This window comes from Protopterus annectens, chromosome 4.part0, assembly GCF_019279795.1.
Source record: "Protopterus annectens isolate FY-2018-M chromosome 4.part0, PAN1.0, whole genome shotgun sequence".
Lineage (NCBI taxonomy): Eukaryota > Metazoa > Chordata > Ceratodontiformes > Protopteridae > Protopterus > Protopterus annectens.
The window spans coordinates 487,862,575-487,886,605 of NC_056733.1; positions in this window are offsets into that span (position 1 = coordinate 487,862,575).

Sequence of the window (24,031 nt, forward strand, 5' to 3'; positions counted from 1 at the left end):
TGTTGTGATACAACATATCTCACATATATAGCATCTGTCTGTCTATTGGTGGATACATATGTAAATGGCCAGGTAACAGTGCTCAGCCAATAACTGTGCAACAGTACCTGGCACACTCCATACTACATACTACCAAACCCCAACAGTCAGAACACTGATTCAGGTACAAAGCACCTCCTCACTCTGGGGGGTTGTATCGAGGTACTGTATGGGGTACATCATCAACTACTGTGAGCTGACCACAAACTAATTGCTCTGGATATACATATCAATCCTCCACCACCAGCACAAACAACTACAGTGAATAACATTTCAAATGCAAACTTTACACTTCGTAACACTGACATGGTATCCTTTAAGCCCACTGGGCCAGTGGAAGACACAACCCACAATGCTGACCCCTTCACAAATGATTTCTATGGACATCTCCGAGAATGCATGGATCATGCAATCCCATATAAGACCAAGACAATCTCCACAAAGAGACAGCATCCTCTCTGGTGGACCCCAGCCATAGACAGATTGTATAACAAAAGATGGAAGCTACTGCAAGACAGAGCATAATTCCATAAAGGGAAGGCATGTCTGATCAGCACTAGTAAGGAGCTATTTTCTCTCATACAAACATCCATGGGCAACTTTGAGAAGGAAATCAACAGGGACACTATAGATAACCACAAGGCCTTCTTCAGTTATGTTAGCAACCCTCCAATATGCTCATAGTTAGTCCACAACAACAAATAATTCACTGAACCCACAGATATTGGCAACATTGTGGCAGACAGGTTCATTGCAGGTTTCCCTCCTCCCTCTCCCCAAAATAAGACATACTTATCCCATCTGACTGTAACCTCCCTGTCATCACAGATGTCCAGGTGAGAGCCGCCCTCAGAATAGCAGAAACACAACATGAATGGGACCTGATGGTATCCCCGGTTGCATGCTACATGAACTTCAAGAGGAGCTAAACACACATATAGAAGTGTTATGTAACACTAGCCTGTCTACAGGATATGTACCTGTACACTGGCATACAGCAGCAGTGGTTCCACTCCACGAAGGAGGCACCTCTACATACCAATACAATACAACCCAATACAATACATTACAATACAATACAATACAATATGCTATTGCCCCTGGGACTACAGCAGCATAATGTTCTGCTACCCTGACCATTGTGACATATGTGATGTGATGGTACCTGCTCCTGTCAAACAGTTACACAGGGTGACTCATATGGCATATTACCTATCTGACTAACATTCAGCAGGGGTATGTGTGACATGTACTCATGGGGAGTCTTGCTTCTTAACGCTGTGTGGTTTATTGCAGGGTATGTCTTATCTGTGGGTAGGAACCTGTACCTCCACCATGTGCTCTCTACTGCAGTGTCACGGACGACACACAGCAGTCATTTAGGTTATGGATGGTGTGAGGTGTTACTATGGTTGTTGGACATCTGTCATGGGTGTGACTTAAGTATGTAAATCCAGGAGTGGTAACCTCTATGTGGGTAGTATGTGTGTACTCTGTGGTGTTGTCAGTCACTGTGCATTGGTAATGTGTTTGAGTGCATTGTCACAGTGTTGTACATGTCACTGTGTCCTTCTCCATATCTGTAGCTGTCATGTGAGATACATACCATGGCAGCCATTGTGTGGTGTGGAGGGGTACACTGACCTACATGTCCATAACTGACACACCATGTCTGCTGACACATACCATGTGCAGGTATTCCAGGAATAGTGTGCCACTGTGAATATCACTGGGGAGACTATTGTACACATTTATGACCCTGTTCACCCCAGACACATGCAGTGGTGGGCAGCCAATCACATATCTGGTGGTTACTGGTGTAGGTGATTTGAAATGAGGTATGGCACTCCAGTTTTGACACTGGTGTTCACTCCATGCCTTTGTCACCAGGCACCTGTTGCAATACATCTGTACACATGTGCCTCACTCAGAATATATATACATCTCTCTCTCTCTCTATATATATATATATGTGTGTGTATATATATATATATATATATATATATATATATATATATATATATATATATATATATATATATCTGTATACATATACACATATATATTGATGTACATATATTGCTATAGATATGGAGACGGGGGTGTGTGACAGAGAGGGGGTGAGAGTGACAGAGGGGGTGGGACAGGGGGAGTGTGAGATCATCATATGCAGTCATACCTGTAGATAGTCAGATCTGTCTGTCTATGTATATGTATCTACATATATCTATATATGTATGTGTGTATTACATATATATGTTTGTACATATTCTATCTATCTACATCTGTCTATGTATTCCTACATCCCTTTCTATGTATGTACACATATATGCATATTTTATATATATATATATATATATATATATATATATATATATATATACATACATACATACATATATTGACATACATACGTATCCATATGATAGATAGGTATATCAACATGTTTGTTTACAAAACTGTATATACACACTAACATACTGCTAAACATACATAACTGTGAAATCTACTTTGTACATTGCACTACAACCTACATTCAACCTACATTGATATGTGCACATAGATGCCCTCACATACATATGTATGTACAGCCTTCACTGATAGTTGTTGTATGTCCCCTGCCCTATGCACATCTTCATATACATATGGATACAGACCAATGACACATATGGAGGGTTCACAGTATGTAGACTTTTATAGTATTACTTTACATTACCTGTGTTTGTCACAGCTACTTGTGTTGCCATCTGGTTTCGTGTCCTGCAGCTCCACTTGCCAGTTGTCAGCTTTCAAGTGGTTGTTGCTGACTGGTTTTGTTTGTGTATGTTTATTTTTTTTTCTCTCTCACTCTCTCTCTCTCTGTCTCTCCCTACCTCCCCAGGGTGCAATGAAAGTATTGCCTGTGTGTACTGGGAGTACAGCATGCTTTTGTTGGTATCTGCATATGTCCATGTGATGGCCTCTGCACCAATTGTTAGCCAGCATTTGCTAATTGCATGCAGCCAGTTGTGTACTGATTGCAGTTCTCACTGTGATTTCAGGACAGTGCTATAAAAAGGTATGTGAGATAGGCATAGCCCTTTTAGATTTTAACGGCAGGGACCATGCTGGTATGCTGTGGACACTGTTCTGTGAGTATAAAGGTTAGTATCTCTCTCATATTTCTGGCTGTGTTGTAGATTAACATTTCTCCATTCATTTCACCAGTTTCCTGTACTAAGTGTGTATGTACACTGACACCTAAGACTACTGCTACTGTTGATGTGGGTGTGTGTGCTTTCCTGTAGGACATGTGGTATAACTGGTGTATAGCAGTGGCTCTTGCACTTTGTTGCTATGGCTTCAATATTTACCCTTTACATTCACTACTTGTATGCCTGCTAGGTGTCTTGACTGTAGTGTGTTGCTGTGGCTTTCCTATTTTCCATGTACATTCACACCTTGGAATGCTTGCTATATCTGTTAGGGTGTTACTGCATGCAGTGTGGTCTGGCCATGGTGTGGGCCTTGACATCTATTAGGGTATTTGAGTATGCTGCTGAGCAGGCCCCAGAGACTCTCAGGTGCATCTTTTATCTGCCTCATGGAATGGTACATATCAGTGGGGTACACCCATTAAATTGTCTGGTATTCTGCAGTTGTGACTGTGGGATAGCATGAGCATATGTATTACTACACTATTTCTGCCGTGCAAATGGTCATACTTTCAGTACTTCATAGTTACCATTGCATGTGTTGTAACACCTTTCTGCCTACTGTTTGTACATTTCACAGGGAGTCTGTGGGGCATCCCTGTAACTCAGTCATTGTTGCTATGTCTAGGCTCTTAACTATTCAAATATGGCAGTGTCAGACCTCTCAAGTGTACAGATATTTGCAGGTTGTCCACATGTTTGCCTCATATTTTGGTCAATATCTCATAAACAGCTTTTTCTGGCAAATCACTGTGGGCTCAGGTCAGACTATAGTAACAAACATTTAAGTTTCAGACTTCATACCCTTCCAAACATCCAACAAAATGCAGAACCTGTTACTCTCTGAATTGTCTAAGTTTGTTGTAGCATTATTTGGAATGTGTCCCTGTTTTTGGCCCTTTGCTCCACATTTTTTATTACTTAGTCCGGATGTGTTCCTGTAAGAGGTTGTGGGGTATGGGCAGTGATTATCCTGCTGTGAGTATGTGTGTGGCTTGCAAGGTGCTACAGTGACATTATTACCTACTAGCTACCAACTAGCATGGCTGTTTCTGTTCACACACTACTAATCTATAAATCCACTACATTTGACAGTAAATATACATGACATGCTTTGTGTACTACACATCCTATATTCCCTTTACATTCATTCCTACTATTACATGATATATTTATTGTAGCACAACACTCTTATATAACAGTCATGGTTTAGTGGTAAGTCATGCAGACTACTGTTTGCAAGGTCCTGGGTTCGGGACTGATAGTGGGATTTTATTTTGCTTTTGAGCAGGCTACAGGACTTGTCATTCAGAGTGACTACGGCACATTTAAGCAGTTGTAACCGGGTTAGCGCTGGTTTGCGCGGAGCTCCCGCATGCGCACTGGCGTTCAGCTCCGTGCACACCCGCTTACAACCGCTTAAAAGTGCTTACTCTTGTGCACACCCATGCTATTTTCTTTGAAAGAAATGAAAATGGGGAGAAAGGAAAGTGGTGAAAAAGGGGTCACAAAGAGGGTAAGACAGTAGGGAAACAAGCTCGGGTTTTGCAGGAGGGATGTAGGTAAGGCCCATAGCTGCCCATTTCTTCATCAGCAACAGCTGTGCATGTTTGTAATTTGGTGTGCCATTTGAAACCTCCCACCCCTGAGAGAGGTGTGAGGACAACAATAATACTTGTTGCACAGCCAATTGTAATTGACACTTTCCATGTCCAGCAGACATGCGTGCGAAATGGGCAGCTATGTATGGGGGGTAATTTTTTTGTGGGTACAGAGTGCCCTTTTTTTTTTCAGGTGAGAGTGGTATATCAGGTACAGGAAGTCGGTATAGCTGGGGAGGTAGGTTGGGTAGGTCAACAGACAAGACAAACAAGACGCATACAGGGGCGGTGTATGACACATGTGGGGGGGTTACACAATTGACGGGGACAGATGTTTGGATATCTAGAGCCCATGAGCCCACAGATGGCAACAGTGGAACTGATATCCCCACCCATGGGCTGTTGCCACTGTGCCTTCACAGCCCAGGATGGGGCTGTGCTGGAGGCTGTGTAGGCTGGACAGCAGGCATGCCCGTTAGTTGTGCCACCTGTGCCTTAAGCTGGCGCAGGGGCCCAAGAACAGCTTCCTGGATCTCCCTACGCACCACAGTCCAGACACTACAGAGGGTGAGTGGTTGTTCTCCTCTGGCCACACTTGCAGAGGGAGGACGAGCCCCATCCCCTGCAGCGCGTCCACCCACAGGTGGCACAGGGCCACTGGAAGAGGGTCCGGATTGGGCACTACTGCCAGGTGCACTCGCCAGCTGAGGTGGGAGAGGTGGGTCCGCTGGAACCCGCCTTCCCTGTCATCCTATGTTTTGCATTATGTCATGACAGTTTGGGTTAGTAAAATACAATACCATTCACAATTAGTTGTAACAGCATGCATTAGTATTCCCATTAACCAAACACCCAGATATTCAAACCATTGAACAGCAAGCATAACACATGCATATTTTGAACAGCAATACACAGTCCAACAACATGCAGGGTTGATTGATGGCAACAGGCCATCAGGTTTGGATGTATGAACAGGGCAGATGCATCAACGTACATGCAAATATGTATGACCCAACAGGACAAATGTCCAGGGGTGTTAATTGTGATTGCACATACCAATTTCATGTGGAATGGATTATATGTAGTTATAGGGTAGGGTGAAGAAAATTTAATTAACAACTTCAAATATCAGTACATATGCTGTACATTTCTAATAGCTGCAGATATATACACACTACAGTTCTACCTACAGTTTCCTATGTGATAACTACTTCAAGTTGGTGATAGGAATGTTACTGCTACATCAATATACATTTTCATTTTTATTCATACACATTCATATCTGGCTCTGTTCAGCTACATCATCCTGCTACATTTGCTTTATATAGCCATAGACAACTGTGGATGTTTGGTATTTCAGACAGCCATACTATCTGCATATTGCAGACTGAGAGCAGCATATCCAGATTTTGGGATACACATTCCAGCTGCAGTAACATTTTCAACACATTTTGCAGTTTGGTTCTCCTTGTCACATTCATTTCATTCTGTACTGATTGCAGTATACTTTATTCAGGAGTTATTACTACTTTATTGGTGTTTTCATAACTCTTTCTTACACTCTCTCACTTGTTTTATTTTTACAATTCAGGATGGTACTTACTTCTAGGCTGTATTGACATGTTTTACCTGTAGTTATTACAATCGTTTCCAACAGTCTCACTTCTGTTGTGTTTCTGTATTTCAACAGGGATATATTTCACACGTGTTTTACTCAGCTTCTGCAGCTGTACTTTTCAGTCTGCTGCAGGTTATGTACTATTATATTACAGGTGGGGCATCTTTATTTCAGACTTTATTTCAGACTTTTTCATTTTTCTGTTTGGATTACAGACTGCATCACACTTTTGTAATCAAGCAATGCTTGCAAACCCTCTTACACTGTTACTTGCACATTTTATTACTTAGTGACTACACTGCACTCTTTTGCTAACTGTCATACTTTTATATTTATTTACAGTTACAGGGAGAGGATTACTGACCTGCCTGGTGGCGCAACTGCACCAGCCTATCGCCATAGGCTCTACGGTTCGCAGAACGGACATCTGCAGCTGTAATATAAATAAAGTAATATTGGAATACACATCTCCATAATATCAGCTAGGTTAATTTCTTACATAAATAATTAGATGTAACTTACTCAGTATTGGGGCATTGGGCATTTGCCGGGCCTCCTGGATCCAACGGTTTAGTTGTTCCTGCTTCCATCTCTTCAGGTCCGCATGGTGGTGACGGACCTGCTCACCAGTCCTTGGTATCCCTGTGGCACTGGTAAGATCATGAGCCAACCGGTCCCACGCCTCAGCCCTATATGCTCCCCACAGGACCTGGCCCTGCATGAGTTGGGCCTCATGATTGTGGACAAGGAGCCAAACCATATATTTGGACTCAACGCCCCACCTCTGTGCTCGAAAGCAACTACCCTCACCTACACCTGACATTCTGGCTGCAAGTTGGTTCTACAATCGGTTATGCTGTGTATTCCCGCCTATGGGGCTTATATATGCCATTTTTCCCGCACTTATCTGTGATTGGCCATTTTGGAATTGTATCAGCTTCACAAAACCTGCTTTGTCATGCTCCTCTTTCTATTCATTCCTATATATTTGCTATTACTGCATTTCTAAGTGCAGCTATCATGGCTTAGTGGTTCAGTACCTTGACTATGGTGCATGGTATCCTGGGTTTGAACCTGGCCACTGCTTTTTATATTTTATGACTGTCTACACAGGCTAGGAGGTGTGTCTGTGTAAAGGCAGTTTTGTTACAGCTTGCTCAATGTTGCCCGTTGGTTAGCTTGTTGGCGCGGTGCGCAGCTCCACGCAAACGGGGTACGCTGGTTTACGCTTCATTTGGCTGTCAGCACGCATATTACACTCAGCTCAGCTAGGGGCACACAGTTTCAGCGTGTTAAACCACTGCTCACCTACAGGCACTCATTTTACACCAGTTAAACCACTGCTCACCTATGGGCACTCATTTTGCACCTGTTAAACTACTGCTCACCTACGGGCACTCATTTTACACCTGTTAAACCACTGCTCACCTATGGGCAGATGCACTCAACTTGTTAAACTATAGCTCAGCTATAGGCACATCTGGCATTTTTTATTATTTTGTTATCTCACATTTCTTCAAAATAAATGGCCCATTTCATTACATTTTACATAAAATATAATTTTATATGTGTACATATATGTCAGGGACTTGTTTCGTGCTTATTTCACTAAAAATAAAAATTGATGTTGGGGGGGCTCGAACCATGACTGCCTGCTCTTCAGCCGACGTCTCTACCGCTATGGTTTACTTTGCATATGTAGTTCTTATATGCTTTTCCACTGACTGCTAATTGTGGCTAAGCTACGGGCACGCCCGCGCAAACAAGCGCACTCACGGGCAAATATCTTTACAATTTAAAAAAAATATATAACATGTTCATTTATATATTTTATGTTCGTAGTCTGTGGGTGCATGTGTTGTGTTGTGTTTATTCACATTTACACGGACTCTGTCATGGGGGTTTACTTTCGGGACTTTTACTCTTCTGGGGGCATGTCCATTTGCAGGGCATGGCCTATGGACACGCCCCCTACTGCCTTCCACGGACCGTGTAAGCCTTAGGTGTGATTCAGCATGCCCTCATGCATATGCATGACATGCTGACGTCACACCGTTTAACTGCAGCCTCCGTGTAAGCCTTGTAACTCTTACACGGAGGCTTCATGAATCCTGCCCTTTGTCTTTAGCCATGACCAAAAATTGAACAGTTCCTTTTTGTATGAGGAACTGATTTCAGACATGAGTATTAAACTGGAAATAAGTATGCATGCTGTAGTTTAATTCTAGAGCTAGTTCAGAGCAAGTTCTACTTCATAGACAGGAGGAAGCATTTGTCTAGGAACTTGGAATACTGTGTTGTATGTTAACATTGCTGTTTTATACCAAAGGTTTTGTGATGGTTTTAAACATGTAATGACTAAATTATTCAGTTTGCTTAAAACTGTGAGCTCACCTCTTCCCACTTCTTCTTAATTAGATAATAATTATAAATACAACCACAATTAACATTGTTTTTAAAATAGTGGTAACTCTCTAATGAACTTTGAGTGTACTACATTTCTGATGTTTTTTTTTTTTTTTGGCACTGTTATAGTAACAGCAAAAGTTAAATAACTGATAATCTATTGGTAAATTAACTAGATTGTTTTTGTTCTCTTCTCTTCTTTTTACATTACTGCTTCTCTAATAATTCTTCTAATGTTTGATAATTGTTTTCAATACCAGTCTATTAGATGTAGAATTAATTCGTTTTTACAAATCATCATTTGTTAGAAGTTCTTTTAGTAAATATATTCAAATTTTTGCCTCCTATATCCAAACAGTTTGCATACTCAAATAAGTATTAAATGCATATTTGATTGTTGTTGTTATATTTTTGTTTTATTATATATATTTTATGATGTATGTTTACTCTTTGAATTCTATAAAATATTCACAGGTACATATACTTAAATGATTTGAGATTTCAATAGTTCAAGATTAGAAACTGGACACGTGTATGTATATATATATATATATATATATATATATATATATATATATATTTATATGCAAAGATAGAGTGATATGCATATATATATATATATATATATATATATATATATATATATATATATATATATCTGTGTGTGAGTCTATACCATTTGACTGAATTTGATTTGATTGATAGTACATTTGACTGAAAACTCAGAATTGTATAGAAAGTGTGTGATGGTCTCATCTCTTATTGCAGGAGTTAACAAGCAGTGGGTTTAGCAGAGTATTTGGGGATTGCAATGGTGACTTTCATGTTGTACACCCAGATCTGTAGATATTTGTGTTTGCACGGCAGCATTGATTTAGTCTGAGTGGAGTTTTTTTTTTTCTTTTCTCCATGGTTGTGTGTCCATGGAACTAGTTTATATAAGTAGTGGAGAGGGATGAGCTAAGTACCCCATATTGGCTTTTGCAGGGCCCCACACAAATAAAAACTGTATATGTATATATATATATATATATATATATATATATATATATATATATATATATATTTGTGTATATATATATATATATATATATATATATATATATATATATATTTATGTCTATATTATAACAACGGATGATCAAATGATTGAACACTGTTATAGTGACCCCTAAACGTCAAATTGCCAAAACAGCAAACGGCCGGAAAAGAGATTTTTTTTTCCCCCATGGAAAAAAGTCGCTGGTCCCAAAAAAAAAAAAGAACGTTAAACACTAACTAAAGTGGGGGCCCCCCACATCCCCCCCTATTTAAATATACCAAATCTGAGATTGCACTACAGTGGAGGAAATGGCTTTTCCGGCCGTTCGCTGTTTTGCTGGTTTGACGTTTAGGGGTCGATGTAACAGCGTTCAATCATCTGATCATTCACTGTTCTAAAGTAGACCATATATATATATATATATATATATATATATATATATATATATATATAGGCCATAAAGCTGGTGGAATGAGAATAATAAATTAAGGGGGTTCAAGATATACTTTTTTTGTACATAGATTAATAGATCTGCCAAGGTCAAATGAGTCTCATGACCATTCTTGCCCTGTTTTTAACCTCCCTCAGGCAACATCTCCTTTCTTCAGGAGAGTCATACCAGTCTGTCCTTGGAGTAATTTTGTGAATACTCATCCAGTAATATTGTTTATGTACAAAGGAACAAAGTTAGTCACGCTGTTTAACATGCAGGGGAAGTTTATTCCAGAGGTTTGGGATGCGCTGAGTTATAAACCTTTCCCTCCATCATGTTTTATGTATATGTTGGTGAAGATTTAGGTCCCTGAGTCAAGTATCACTGACATTGGACTTGTCGAGGAATAGGATGTCCAGGATAATTGGTCTGTAATGGTACATTATGTGAGACAGGTATTCACCCTCAAAAGTCTCTCTAAGTAGCTTTGAAACTTTAGGTTTGTGATTTTTTTTTTTTTTTTGGTAAAGAATCTTTTGGGTCTTTCTAATTGTTTGTTAGGTTTATTGAGATACATCCCAAAGCGGATGTTGTACTCGATAATTGGTATGATCAATACTAAGTATAAGGGACAGATTACCTCTTTAGAACTTGATGATATTCCTTTGGAATTTAGCTGGGCTAATTAAAAAAGATTTCCTGGTAATTGTTGTTACATGATGGTCAAAAAATAAGAAGCTGTCAACCAAGGTACCTATGTCTCCAGGTACATTTTCATTTTGTAGTGGTCTATTCTCCATTTCCATGGTTCAGTCCTTGGCTGGGGTGCCTTCTCTGCAGAGTCTGCATGTCCTCCCTGTGGTCGAGTGAGTTTCCTCCGGGTGCTCCGGTTTCCTCCCACATCCCAAAGACATGTTGTAGGCGGATTGGACACTCTAAATTGGCCCTAGGTGTGAGTGCATGTGTGTATGTGCCTTCTGTGGAAAGTTGAGTGCCGGGCTGGCACCTCAACACTGTAAAAACTCCACTGCCAATCATGAGCAGACAGGTGATCCGCTGTGGCGACCCCTAACTGAGAACAGCCAAAAGAAGAAGAAGAGGTCTATTTTCCATACAGTATGATGAGAGGACAGAATGACTGTCAAAAGTGATAATACTACAGTTTTTAGAATTTAGTTTGAGACCATTTTTAGTAAACCAAGAATTCACTAGGGTGGGTTCATGCATGAATTGTTAGATGTCATAGGGTGATTTAACAACAGCCTCCTCTATACACTGTGTTGGAAGGGGGTCTTGGTTCTCTGCTTGGAGATCTGAGAAGTAAATACCAAAAGGACCAGCCTCAGAACTGAGCCCTGAGGGAAACCTTCAGTCATGTTCATAGCTTTTCATGAGGCACCTGCATCTCAAAATGTGTGGATTCAGTCTTTCTGCCAGACTGCTATCCATCTAACCACATATAGGTTGATTTTTAAAGCATTTAGTTTTTGTAAAATTCCATCATAGAAAATAGTGTGAAATGGCATAACTAGGTCAAGATATGCCACATGCACTTCATGGCCACCATACACAGCCTCCATAATCCTTTCAAAAAAATACCTGATAAATAGACAGGATTCACCATTCACAAAACCAAACTATTGGGGTCAAGTCTAACAAGATTCTTGATATCAGTTTATGAGGTCAGTTATAATATCTTCCATGGCTTTTTAGATTAGGCTTGTAAGGCTGATAAGTCTATAATTACCTTGTTTGGTTATAAGGCCATTATGGGGGGAGCATCACCACTTTTGTGTGCCAAACCTAAGTTAAACAGCTTGAGGAGTATATCTGCAAGGCCATGTTTAACACTATTAATTAATCAACCAGGTATATTGTCAGGTCTCTTGGATGAAGTATTTTTGGTTCTGGTTAGTACTTTCAGTAAATGATCTTTAGAGAAAATTTGGGGAATAGGGCATTCAGATATTTCGGGGCTTTAATAAAAGACTCGGGTATCAAGCTGGCACTAATTTTGTTCACGAGAATATTGGCAATGTCTGTTGGGTCAGAATAAGAAGCCTCATTATGAATAAGTTCTGAAAAATGTACAGTATTTTTTAAGCTTTCTAACATAGTGAAAGAAAGATTTATAATTATCTTTGTCTTCGGAGACCAGCCTAAGTTCATGGACTCTTCTAGTGGATCTGATAGAGTTCTGGTAGAGACTGCTAGCTTTATGGATTCTTCTAAATAAGTGCATAATTCCTTTGTGAAGCTTGTTGCTGTAATAATGTCTGGTTAGGTATAATCATAAATGAATTTTGATGTTTTGTTATATAGTAGCAGGAGCATAGGTGACATCAACAGTGCCCTGTGTTGGTACTTCAAAATTGCACCCCACCTCCTCAGCTCTTCAAGTGAAGAGTGACACCCCCCCCCCCCCAGCTAGCTCTTCAATTGAACAGCAATAAAAAAACACACTTAAATGTAATAAACCAATATATATCCTATCACCTCATTACAGTGACAGTCACATGACCCATGCTCTTCCACTGAATAGCAAAAAAAAAAAAAAAAACTTTTATTTTTTCTATTGGCACACCAACCAGGGAGACAAATGGATGACACACAGTCCCCCTCCCCCTTGCCCCAGCCATTTATACTCCATCCCTATGCCCAGCCCTGACCATCCTTCTACACATTAAAAGAAATAATTTCTTCTTTTAAACTGTAGCAAACTATTTGCTACAGATATAGAAAACAGTTGCTACAGTTTATATCCTGCCCAAATGGAACACTACAGCATTTATGTATTAGCTAAAAAAATACAGTCTTCATTTAGACTGTACCAAACTACTTGCTACAAATATAGAAAACAGTTGCTGCAGTTTATACCCTGCCTGCACAGAGTGTTATGGTACTCATGTTTTCTTTTGGGGGGGGACTTGTATTAAATTGTACCAAACTGCATGCTACAAATGCAGCAAACAGTTGTTACAGTTTAGACCTTACACAGAGCACTGTAGCACTCATGTTTGACTGCAAATGCAATACCGGCTTTTAAAAGCCAGTATTGTACTAAAGAATGATTTGGATGGTGGATGGCAGATCACACCTACCCAACAATTTGCCCCGGGGGCCATTGCCCATCTCAGCTTGCCCTAGTTATGCTTCTGTATAGTAGATTTAGGTTGGCATGTTTGCATTCAATATTGCTTGCTGTAGGAGCTTTTGGAAGTTTAAAGAAGTTTGCAAGTTTATGGTTAAACTTCACTGGAGAAGGAGATACCAGGAGTAGTGCAAGAGCTGGCCAAATTTGTAAGAATCAGATCAAGATTGCTGTCACATCTACTAGGCTTATTTATGATCTGTTTAAGGGCTTTTTTAGGTTCATAGGTTCTTACTAGGCTTTTCAACCTAGATGATCTTCAGAAGCCTAGACATATATTCCCATGAAGTTGTTTGCCTTTGTAATTTAAACGAGAAATAATCAAAAGCAGTGGAACATTAAGATGTCACCCATTTCCATTAGGGACAAGGATGCTATCCAGGGATGAATTTGTGGTTTTCCAACCATTCATCCAAATTACATTTTAATAGAATAAGATAAATATGTTGTTTCTGTGGACAGGAAGGCAATTCCAAAGAAACAGAATTCGCTATCATCAATATATATCCTGCTAACATATTGTATTTATGCTACAGAAGAGTTTAAGGTCCATTGAGTGGGTATTTATGCCACAGTTGTACTTGTAGATTTACAGTAGGTCTAGGAAGATAAGACCTTTTGAGGCTCTATATGCAAGGCCAAGGTCACCCCTCACCAGCCTGTATGACAGAGAGAATAGGGACAAGGCTTTGAAATGATCAATGTAACTTTTATGATTTAGGTCCTTGATTTTCCTGATGATAAAATGTTGTGGGCGTCCAAGCAGTGTACATGCCAGAGAGTGCATTATATTCAATGATCAGCCTAATAAGTGCCTGATACAGTGAAATGATGGCATCCCTGGACCTGAATGCCATACCCTTACTTATAAGCTCTGCAAAGAAAAAGGTTTTTGATACAGTAGTGTATACATGGCAACTGAAGGACAGTTCACTGTCTATATAGGTTCCTAGGTCCTTAACTAGTGGATTGATTTTCAAGGGTCTTTTATCAGTGTGATAGTTGTAGGGCATGCCATGTTTGCTGAAGAATACCAATGTACAGTTTTTGGTGTTTAGTTTTAGTTTTTGGCTTTGACACCAGCTACTTGTTTGTGAAAGATCCTCTTGGATGATTTTGGTGTCCTCTGGAGTGTTAATAATGTTATCTAGTTTACTATTATCAGCAAACGTCATCAGCCATAAGCCCTTAACATTGGCTATGACCCCCCCCCAGAAGTAAATGCCAAGTGGACTGGCTCAAGGACAGAGCTCTGGGGTCCACATCTGGTAGGTAGCAGGTCTTTTGGTGGAGATGGAGCAGCCTACTCTAATTTACTTCATTTAATTTTTTAACCAAGCTGCTATTCACTGAATTATCTAAAGACTGATGTTTTTATGACAGAGGTTTTAAATAAAACCTGAGTGTGCTATGGCATCAGGGACCTTAGTGGGATCTAGATATGCAATGTGTACTTATTTTCCTTCATATATTGCTTTAGTGACCTTCTCAAAGAAGTCAACCAGGTTTTGTTGGCAGGATCTGCCCTTGGAAAAAAAAAAGAACTGGCTTGGGTCAATGGTTTATAGGTTAACTAGATCCTTGTTTATTAATTCCATGATGGTCATTTCCATAGTCTTATAGATGAGGCTTATCAAATTTCTAGGTTTATAATCTCCTGTGTCAGCTGATGGCCCACTTTTGTGCAGGGGAATGAGTGTTGCTGTCCTCCATTCATGTAGACTAGAGACTGGCATTGAATAATTTCTGCAGGTGGTTTGATGGGTCCTGATTAAGTATAGCCAGTAAGCATACTAATATGTTATCTGGCCCCATAGAATCAATGTTCTTGGACTTGGATAGCGCCTTAAGGACTTGTTCTTGGAAGTTTTTATTTTGGTTGGGGGGGCATAGATGCAGATATGTGATCTGTGAAGGCTGGAAGACAGAAGGAGGTGAAGTCCTAGTTAAATTTATCTGTTAGTAGATTGGCTATGTCCTCTGGGTCTAAATAGGTGGTGTAATGTATTATTAGCTCTGTGAAGTGCTGTACGATGTTTCTGAGGTTTATGTTATCTTTCACCTGACTGGCTACTTTTTCTCATATATGGCTTTTTTTGATTTGATTAGGGTCCAGAGTACTTTGCTTAGTTTAGGAAGAGTTAGATTTATTTTTGCTTGCAATGATTTTTTTTACTTTTATTGCAGAGCTTGTGTATATTAAGTTTTCACCATAGGGGTTTCTTATAGAATTTGACATTGTATTTATTTCTGAGGAGGACAGATACATATATGCAGCTATTTACATGTGCATAGACATTGGCAGTAAAGGTTTCTTTACTTCTTTTTTCTTGTTAAAGTCTTTGTTTTATTTTATAGTAAAGGTTTCTACATAAGTAATGGGGTCAGTGAGGTGGTGAGGACTTTAAAATTTATCCAGGTGATATCTCAGTTTTAGTAAATCGCCCTTTGCATAGTCTCTGAATACTAAGGTATTAGAGGATGCTTAACTCTTACAGTGAATGTGACTGACTTGTGGTCTGATTTGACCAGGAAGGAGGTTACAATTGGTGGCAGTGCAGAGCTGCCTCATATTGGTAAGGACCAATTCTAGGATTTTATCAGTCCTGCTTGAGGTATGAGTTAACTGGTCCAGAGAATTTCTATCGACGAAGTCCAGAAATCTATGTGAAAAAGACACTCAGATTTGAACCAGGGACCTCTTGATCTGTAAAATACTCTTACCTATACCCCATTTGTTAATTATGTCTTGAAATCTTTGTTCATGTCTTACAATGGAGGTATTAGTGTCTCTTTTTTAATGAAGCATAGTTAAAGTGCCCCAAAATAAGAGAATCTTTGCTAATACAGAGATCATTTAGAGTAGTGAGGACTCTTACTTGGTCATCAGGGGACAAAGGAGGTATTCTGTAAGAAGCTGTTAGTTGATAATTTATCCTAGTTAAGGTGATCATTAGTTCATTGAGTTCAGTTTGTGAATCCCTAGTAATCTGGAGGTTAATATGTTAATTGTGGAATACAGAGATTCTACCACAGTTGCTATTGGGCCTGATAGAATGAAAAGTGAAAAACCCTGATAAAAATGCATTACAATGGTTTTGGGAAACTGTCAACAGAAGTTAATTACACCATCGATAAAATGCCCCTAAGAGTTGACCCAGTAGTAAGGGATCTGGGAACACATGTAAACAACAATCTGGTCCTTTGGCCAACATGTAGCTAAGATAATAAGAAAATCATTCTGTCACTCAAATTATACAAAATGGTATGCCATCCAGGTCTAAGGAAGTTATAGCACCACTCTGTTTGACCCTTATCAGACCTGTCATTGAATACAGTGCCTCTTTCACATGTATATAAACAGACACTTGCAATACTTGGAATGCCCACAAAGTATTCTCGCCAGAAGAATTCAGTGCATGAATACGTTGTCCTACACTAAACATCTAAAGGTCTGTCTCTGTATTCAGTTTCCTACTGGCTGCTGAGAGGGGAAACTTGCCTGGCTTACTCAGACCCAGCCCTGATGGATCTGTTGCACATGCACCAGACCCATTAGATTCAAGGATCAGACCTTCAATTGTGACATAAACAGAATATGCTGGAGAGACAGATTTGTGTCCTGAAGGATCCCTGAACTATGGAATAGATTCCCCATCCATGTAAAACAGAGTTCATCCCTGACCATATTAAAAAAAACCTTGATAATAGGATGAAAATTTGTAAATTTACCCAGGTCTGACCCCCATGTCCTGTGTGGGCAGAGACCATCAATAAGAAAATTATTATCCTAACTAACACCCCCCTACAAATCCTTAGCTACCAGCCTACTAGCATGCACCCCGTATGATACATGGGACCCAAAGGGTGCGCTGCTAGGCTTGAAAGGGCTCTTGTTATCAATAGTCTAGTAACAACCTATGAACCTGTAGAGGGAATTCTCTATTCACATTTAAACCAAGTTTCTCTAACTATACAGACATAGATGGTTTCCAAATGTAGGAGTGATTCAAGATCAGGCAATTTATTGTTTAGATTTCTGACATTAAGGAAAGCCATCTTAATTAATTCTAGTTTGGGCCCATTATGATGGTTATTTTATAATAATGTCCAGTTTTTATCTTTTCTATATTTTAATGTATTTTCTTGATTAGTTTACAGCCACAAGTACATGGGTTATGAAGATTTGTGGACTCACATGCTGACATTTGTGTTACCAGACATGTAGGCTTAAGGAGTCATAATGGATAGTGAGGACACAACCCACTGTAAAGCATTTTAATTGTGTTTTGTTCTGTGTTTTAAATAGTGATTGTATCAATTTTTTATGCAGTTTTGATCTGTGAGGTCTTTTGTCAGTAGAGTGATTTATTTGATTTTTAAGTGTTGTTTGATGTCTGAATTTCTTTGTGATTATTTGATTTTTAATATTTTTGTGAGGCCTGGGAGAATTGATGTGTATTTCCATTCCCTTGGCATTTTATCTTTGATCCATATAGGCATTCTTTGTGCATGGACCATTACCCAGTTAAAAAAAAAAAAAAACAATTGAAGAGTTTAGAAAATAAATAATACATTTGAATGTAGAAACTTGATTCTTGCTGTTCAGCAGCTGATGATCTACAGATGAAAGTATGGTAGATTTAGGGGGAATAATATAATATCAGATGTGCCAAGAAGCAAACAAATACATTCCACCCATTTTTAATTCATGGAAAGACTATTATTTTGCAAAGAATGCTGTCAATAAGGAAAACAAGAGACAATCTACAGAGTAACCTCACTTTTATATGTATTGCTATATTTATATAGCTGAATAGTGGGAAACCTATTTACTTTAGTACTACTTGTTGTTGTTTGTCTTTCGGCTTTTCCTGGTTAGGGGTCGCCACAGCGGAACTCCAGTCTGCTAATGATTGGCAGTAGATTTTGACAAATGCCGAGGAGCCAGCTCAACGTTCAACCTTCAACGAAGGAGCGCCCATTTACGCATGTCTTTCGAACGCCCACCCAACTGTGGGGAGGACATGCAGACTCCACACAGAGGGCACTCCCCGCACTCCAGCCGAGAATCGAATGGGAGAACTTCTTGCTGTGAGACAGCATCGCTACCACTGCACCACCGCGGATGTGCAAGTCTGAAATCTATATCTTCTCTGCAGCAGATATATTCAAGAATTCTTTGTGTATCATAATAAATCATCATCATCATCATCTTCTTTCAGCTGTTCCCGTTAGGGGTCGCCACAGTGGATCATCTGTTTCCATTTCTTCCTGTCCTCTGCATCATGCTCTTTCACACCAACCACCTGCATGTCCTCTCTCACCACATCCATAAACCTCATCTTAGGCCTTCCTCTTTTCCTCTTACCTGGCAGCTCCATCCTTAGCATCCTTTTCCCAATATACCCAGCATCCCTCCTCAGCACATGTCCAAACCAACACAATCTCGCCTCTCTTGCTTTGTCTCCAAACTGTCCAACCTGAGATGACCCTCTAATATACACTGATTCCTAATCCTGTCCATCCTAGTCACACCCAGTGCAAATCTTAACATCTTTAACTCTGCCACATCCAGCTCTGACTCCTGCCTTTTCGACAATGCTACCATCTCCAACCCATATAACATAGCTGGTCTCACTACCCTCTTGTAGACCTTCCCTTTCACTCTTATTGGTACTCGTCTGTCACAAATCACTCTTGACACTCTTCTCCACCCATTCCACTCTGCCTGTACTCTTTTCTTCACCTCTCTTCCACACTCACCATTACTCTGAACTGTTGATCCCAAGTACTTAAACTCATCCACCTTTAACAACTCTACTCCCTGCATCCTCACCATTCCTCTACCCTCCCTCTCATTTACACACATATATTCTGTCTTAGCCCTGCTGACCTTCATTCCTCTCCTCTCTAAAGCATATCTCCACCTCTCCAGGGTCTCCTCAACCTGGTCCCTACTCTCACTACATATCACAATGTCATCTGCAAACATCATAGTCCATGGGGCCTCTTGTCTAAGCTCATCTGTCAACCTGTCCATCACCACTGCAGAAAAGAAAGGGCTCAGAGCTGATCCTTGATATAATCCCACCTCTACCTTAAACATATCTGTCACTCCCACCGCAGTCCTCACCAATGTCACACTACCCTTGTACATATCCTGTACCACTCTTACTTCCTCATACAATACCACAACTCCTCTCTAGGCACCCTGTCATATGCTTTCTCTAAGTCCACAAAGACACAGTGCAACTCCTTCTGACCTTTTCTGTATTTCTCCAACAACACTCTCAGAGCAAATATTGCATCTGTAGTGCTCTTTCCTGGCATGAAGCCATACTGCTGATCACTAATCATCACCTCCCTTCTTAACCTAGCTTCCACTACTCTTTCCCATAACTTCAAGCTGTGACTGATCAATTTTATCCATCTGTAGTTACTGCAGCTCTGCACATCACCCTTATTCTTAAAGATAGGTACCAAAATACTTTTTCTCCACTCCTCAGGCATCCTCTAACTTTCCAAAATTTCATTAAACAATCTGGTTAAAAATTCCACTGCCATTTCTCCTAAGCATTTCCATGCTTCCACTGGTATGTCATCTGGGCCAACAGTCTTTCCATTCTTCATCCTCTTCATAGCTGTCCTTACTTCCTCCTTGCTAATCTGCTTCACTTCCTGATTCACTATCCCCACATTATCCAACCTTCTCTCTCTCTCATTCTCTTTATTCATCAGCCCTTCAAAGTACTCTTTCCATCTACTCAACACACTCTCCTCACTTGTGAGTAAGTTTCCCTTACTGTCCTTTATCACCCTTACCTGCTGCACATCTTTCCCAGCTCTGTCCCTCTGTCTAGCCAACCGGCACAGGTTCTTTTCTCCCTCTTTAGTGTCCAATCTCTCATACAACTCTCCATACGCCTTATCCTTAGCCTTCGCCACCTCTCTCTTTGCCATGCGCCTCATCTCCTTATACTCATGTCTACTTTCTTCATCTCTTTGACAATCATAATAAATACTAGTTGAAAATGCCATATATTCATTTACATTCATTTCTATAATTTCTCATTTAGTCTTTAGGAATTGTTTTGGTTTCACAAAACAATATTCTGCAAACTTAATTCATTTTTATCATTTTGGTTGAGGGATCTGTCAAAATAATTTACTGTTATCATTTTTTCCATCTCTATGTCCACTCTATATCCAGGAATATTTAAAAAAAATCTTTAAAAGAAAAGTGTTTTTAATGTGTCCACTTCAAGGTATATTTATCTTTTAACTGTGTAAGTGAATTGCTTCTTTATTGGTCTTACATATTCATAATCAGTGCTGCAACAACATGCCTGCGGATTTAGAAAGAATCCCAGTGCTGGTGGTAAGAGATGAGGTAGAAAGGGTTTGCTTACTTGATCACTGATTTGCAATTCAGAGACATCAGAACCATAATGAGGAAAGTGCTCATTACTGGCTAGTTTGTATCATGCCAAATTGCCCTTAAGTACTGATAGTTCTAATCAGCACATCATGCCATAGTCAACACTAGCAATCGGTGCTTGGCATTGGAAGAAGCACCCCATCTCATTCACTGTCCTGCACATACACACACATACATTTAAGCTAACACATACACCCCCCACACATCCCCCCCCACACACACACACTCACACACTCACAGACACACCTCTTACTGTTCCTGAGTTGACAGAATGCTCCTGATGTGCGATTGTGTTTTGTCACACACACATACACACACTCACACACGCATATACCTCTTACTGTTCTTGGGTTGGCAGAATGCTCCTGATGTATGATTGCATTGTTTTGTCACTCATGCACACACCTCTTACTGATCCTGAGTTGATGGAATGTTCCTGATGTGTGATTGTATTGTTTTGCTACACACACACACACACACGCACATACATGCACACACACACACACACACACACACACACACACACACACACACACACACACACACACACACCTGACATACCCCCCAACACTAACACACCTGCTATGATCTCAGAGGCAATCACACACTAACACATGCAGCCACACACATACACATACAATCACACACTCCCCAACACTACCCATCCATATAAACTTCACAACACTTATCTATGCTATGATGAGTGAACAAGAACTTTCTGGTATGTTCATTAACATGAGCAAGGCAGCCATGAGAAGCCATGTTGCTTTATAAAGTTGAGCGATTTTCTGAATCCCACAGCTTTGTAACTTCCTTAGTGCAAACATTTTTGGGGAAAGCTCATGGCTAATAGGCATACGTGTCTCCACAGGAATATGTCATCAATGTTTAGCATGGTTGCAGAGACACAGCACCACAGTGCCACACGTGTTTCAGTTCCCCCTATGTCATAAAGGCATATTATAGGTGAACTAACTATCCTTCAAATCACTCATAAGTGTACATGACATCAGTGTTTGTGTTCTTCGTCCTTATGTCTTGAGTAAAAGACAGGATCCAAGTTCCACATGACCCTGAGTTGGATTAAGTGAGTACATTGAAATGAATGCCAAAATGTAAAGCACCTACCATTGTCTGAGGGATTCTGATGGCAAAGGTTTTGTAAGCTGTATTTTTCCATTGTAAAATCTGAAAGTATATTGGTTAGGTTAAGGGGGGGCAGTATAAACTCTCTTGTGGCAGAGTATACTCTAAGGCAAAATAACCACATATTACCTGTCTGCTAAGTCCCCAGAATTTAATAACTAAAATGATCTGCATGAATACGCATTTTAAACATTTTTACCTGGGGCTAAGAATGCTGAGACTACAAGTGGTCATGCTGGTTTACTTATTGCTGCTTTAGCAAGACATGTCAGATAACTGGAAGGCAGAGTGACATTACATAAGGAACATATTTGTAATGGAGCTGCAGAGAGAATGACTTACTATGGGGGGCTGACAGCCTTGATTTTCTTTTATTTTCTTCAGTAATGCATTTTATGATATGAAGCTTGATATTTCAGACATGCTTTTTTTGTGCATGACAGTATTAATTTTCTCATTTTTTGGCAGTAATCTTTCAGGCACATACCTCATGCCATGATATTCCGTTGGTTTACTTGATGTAGCATGAACTGCAAAGTGTGAGGAAGAGCCAAAAGTTCTGATTAGGAGCAACAGCTTCTCAGCAGACATGTTTTTATGAATCCTTCCTATTGTTAAGAACTCATCAGAAAAGAATGATTGACTTTTGTTTCAAAAGCATGAAACATAAACTGACTCCTTTTAAACATGCCAACAGTGTTGCCTATAAAAACAGAAAATTAGTTCTGATCACCACGTACCTTCACTGCTGCCTGAATTTCTAACAACGTGAAAATACTTTTTTCACAGATGGAAATGCATGATATTCACAAATTGCAGAGCAGTCAATGCTCATCAGTGTTTTGAGGCAGGTTAATTTAAAGGTGAGCTGCAAAAAGTTCAAAATGTTTGACCAAGTCTGAGCTGAATACATCCATATAATTACCACATACCTTCCTCTATCTGTCAGGTCCCCCATCAGAAACCTTTTTCAGCAGGGTTCAGAAGAACTTAATCTGCATAGCATTTAATGTGCTTTGATGTTCACAGCTCATTCATGCCAAAGCTGTCAAGATGCTAATATATAATGAATATTGTATGATAGCTGCTTGCTGTGCCATTATCTATTCACTGCCTTACTCAGCTGACATATCTTTCCATAAAGGTTTAAATGATTTGCAGATCAAGGTACATCAAGAGGCAATGACATCTACTGCTCCCCTGTATAAGCAGATGCATAGTAATATAATTAAAATGTCGCTGAGACATTTCTAAAACTTTTTTTTTTTTGGTGTAGTGCAATTAACCTATAAATGCCTCTCCTTGCCCTAAATGAAATGCATGCCTTTGGTACATGTGTAATAATAAAAGAGAACTGGCATTTGTTTTCTTTACTTGTATTTCTGTAAAGATTTGGAACAAAGTGAGCTGCTAAGCAGCTATGAAATTAATGTTGACAGTTATGTGCTGCATAGAAAATAGAAAGTACAGTGCTTATAAATTAAGGCAGCAATTTCTGCAGTGGCATTTTGGAAAGACTTGCAAAGTTCTAAATTGTTTCTCTGTAATAGTTAGTGCAATCATTCAGTGATTTCTTCAGTGATGCCTGTTTATCCATTTCAGGGTCACTGAGGACATGAACCTAGTCTGACAATGAGTAGGCATGACGCAGTAAACTATCCCTGAATAAAATGGTGTTGGTCATTTGCAGGATACACACACACACACACACACACACACACACACACACACACACACACACACACACACACCTGTAGGCTACACTTATGGCATTTCTTTGGGATGTGGAACAAAATCCTACACCAATCAAATATCCACATATACTCATGGAGGATTTAAAAACTCAGTATAAAAGGCATCACAGCTGAGAAATAAACTGGATAACCTAGCCATCTGAGGCAGAAAAAAAAGTTATGCACCACTATGCCACCATGAGTTAGACCATACGTAGCTAAGCTGC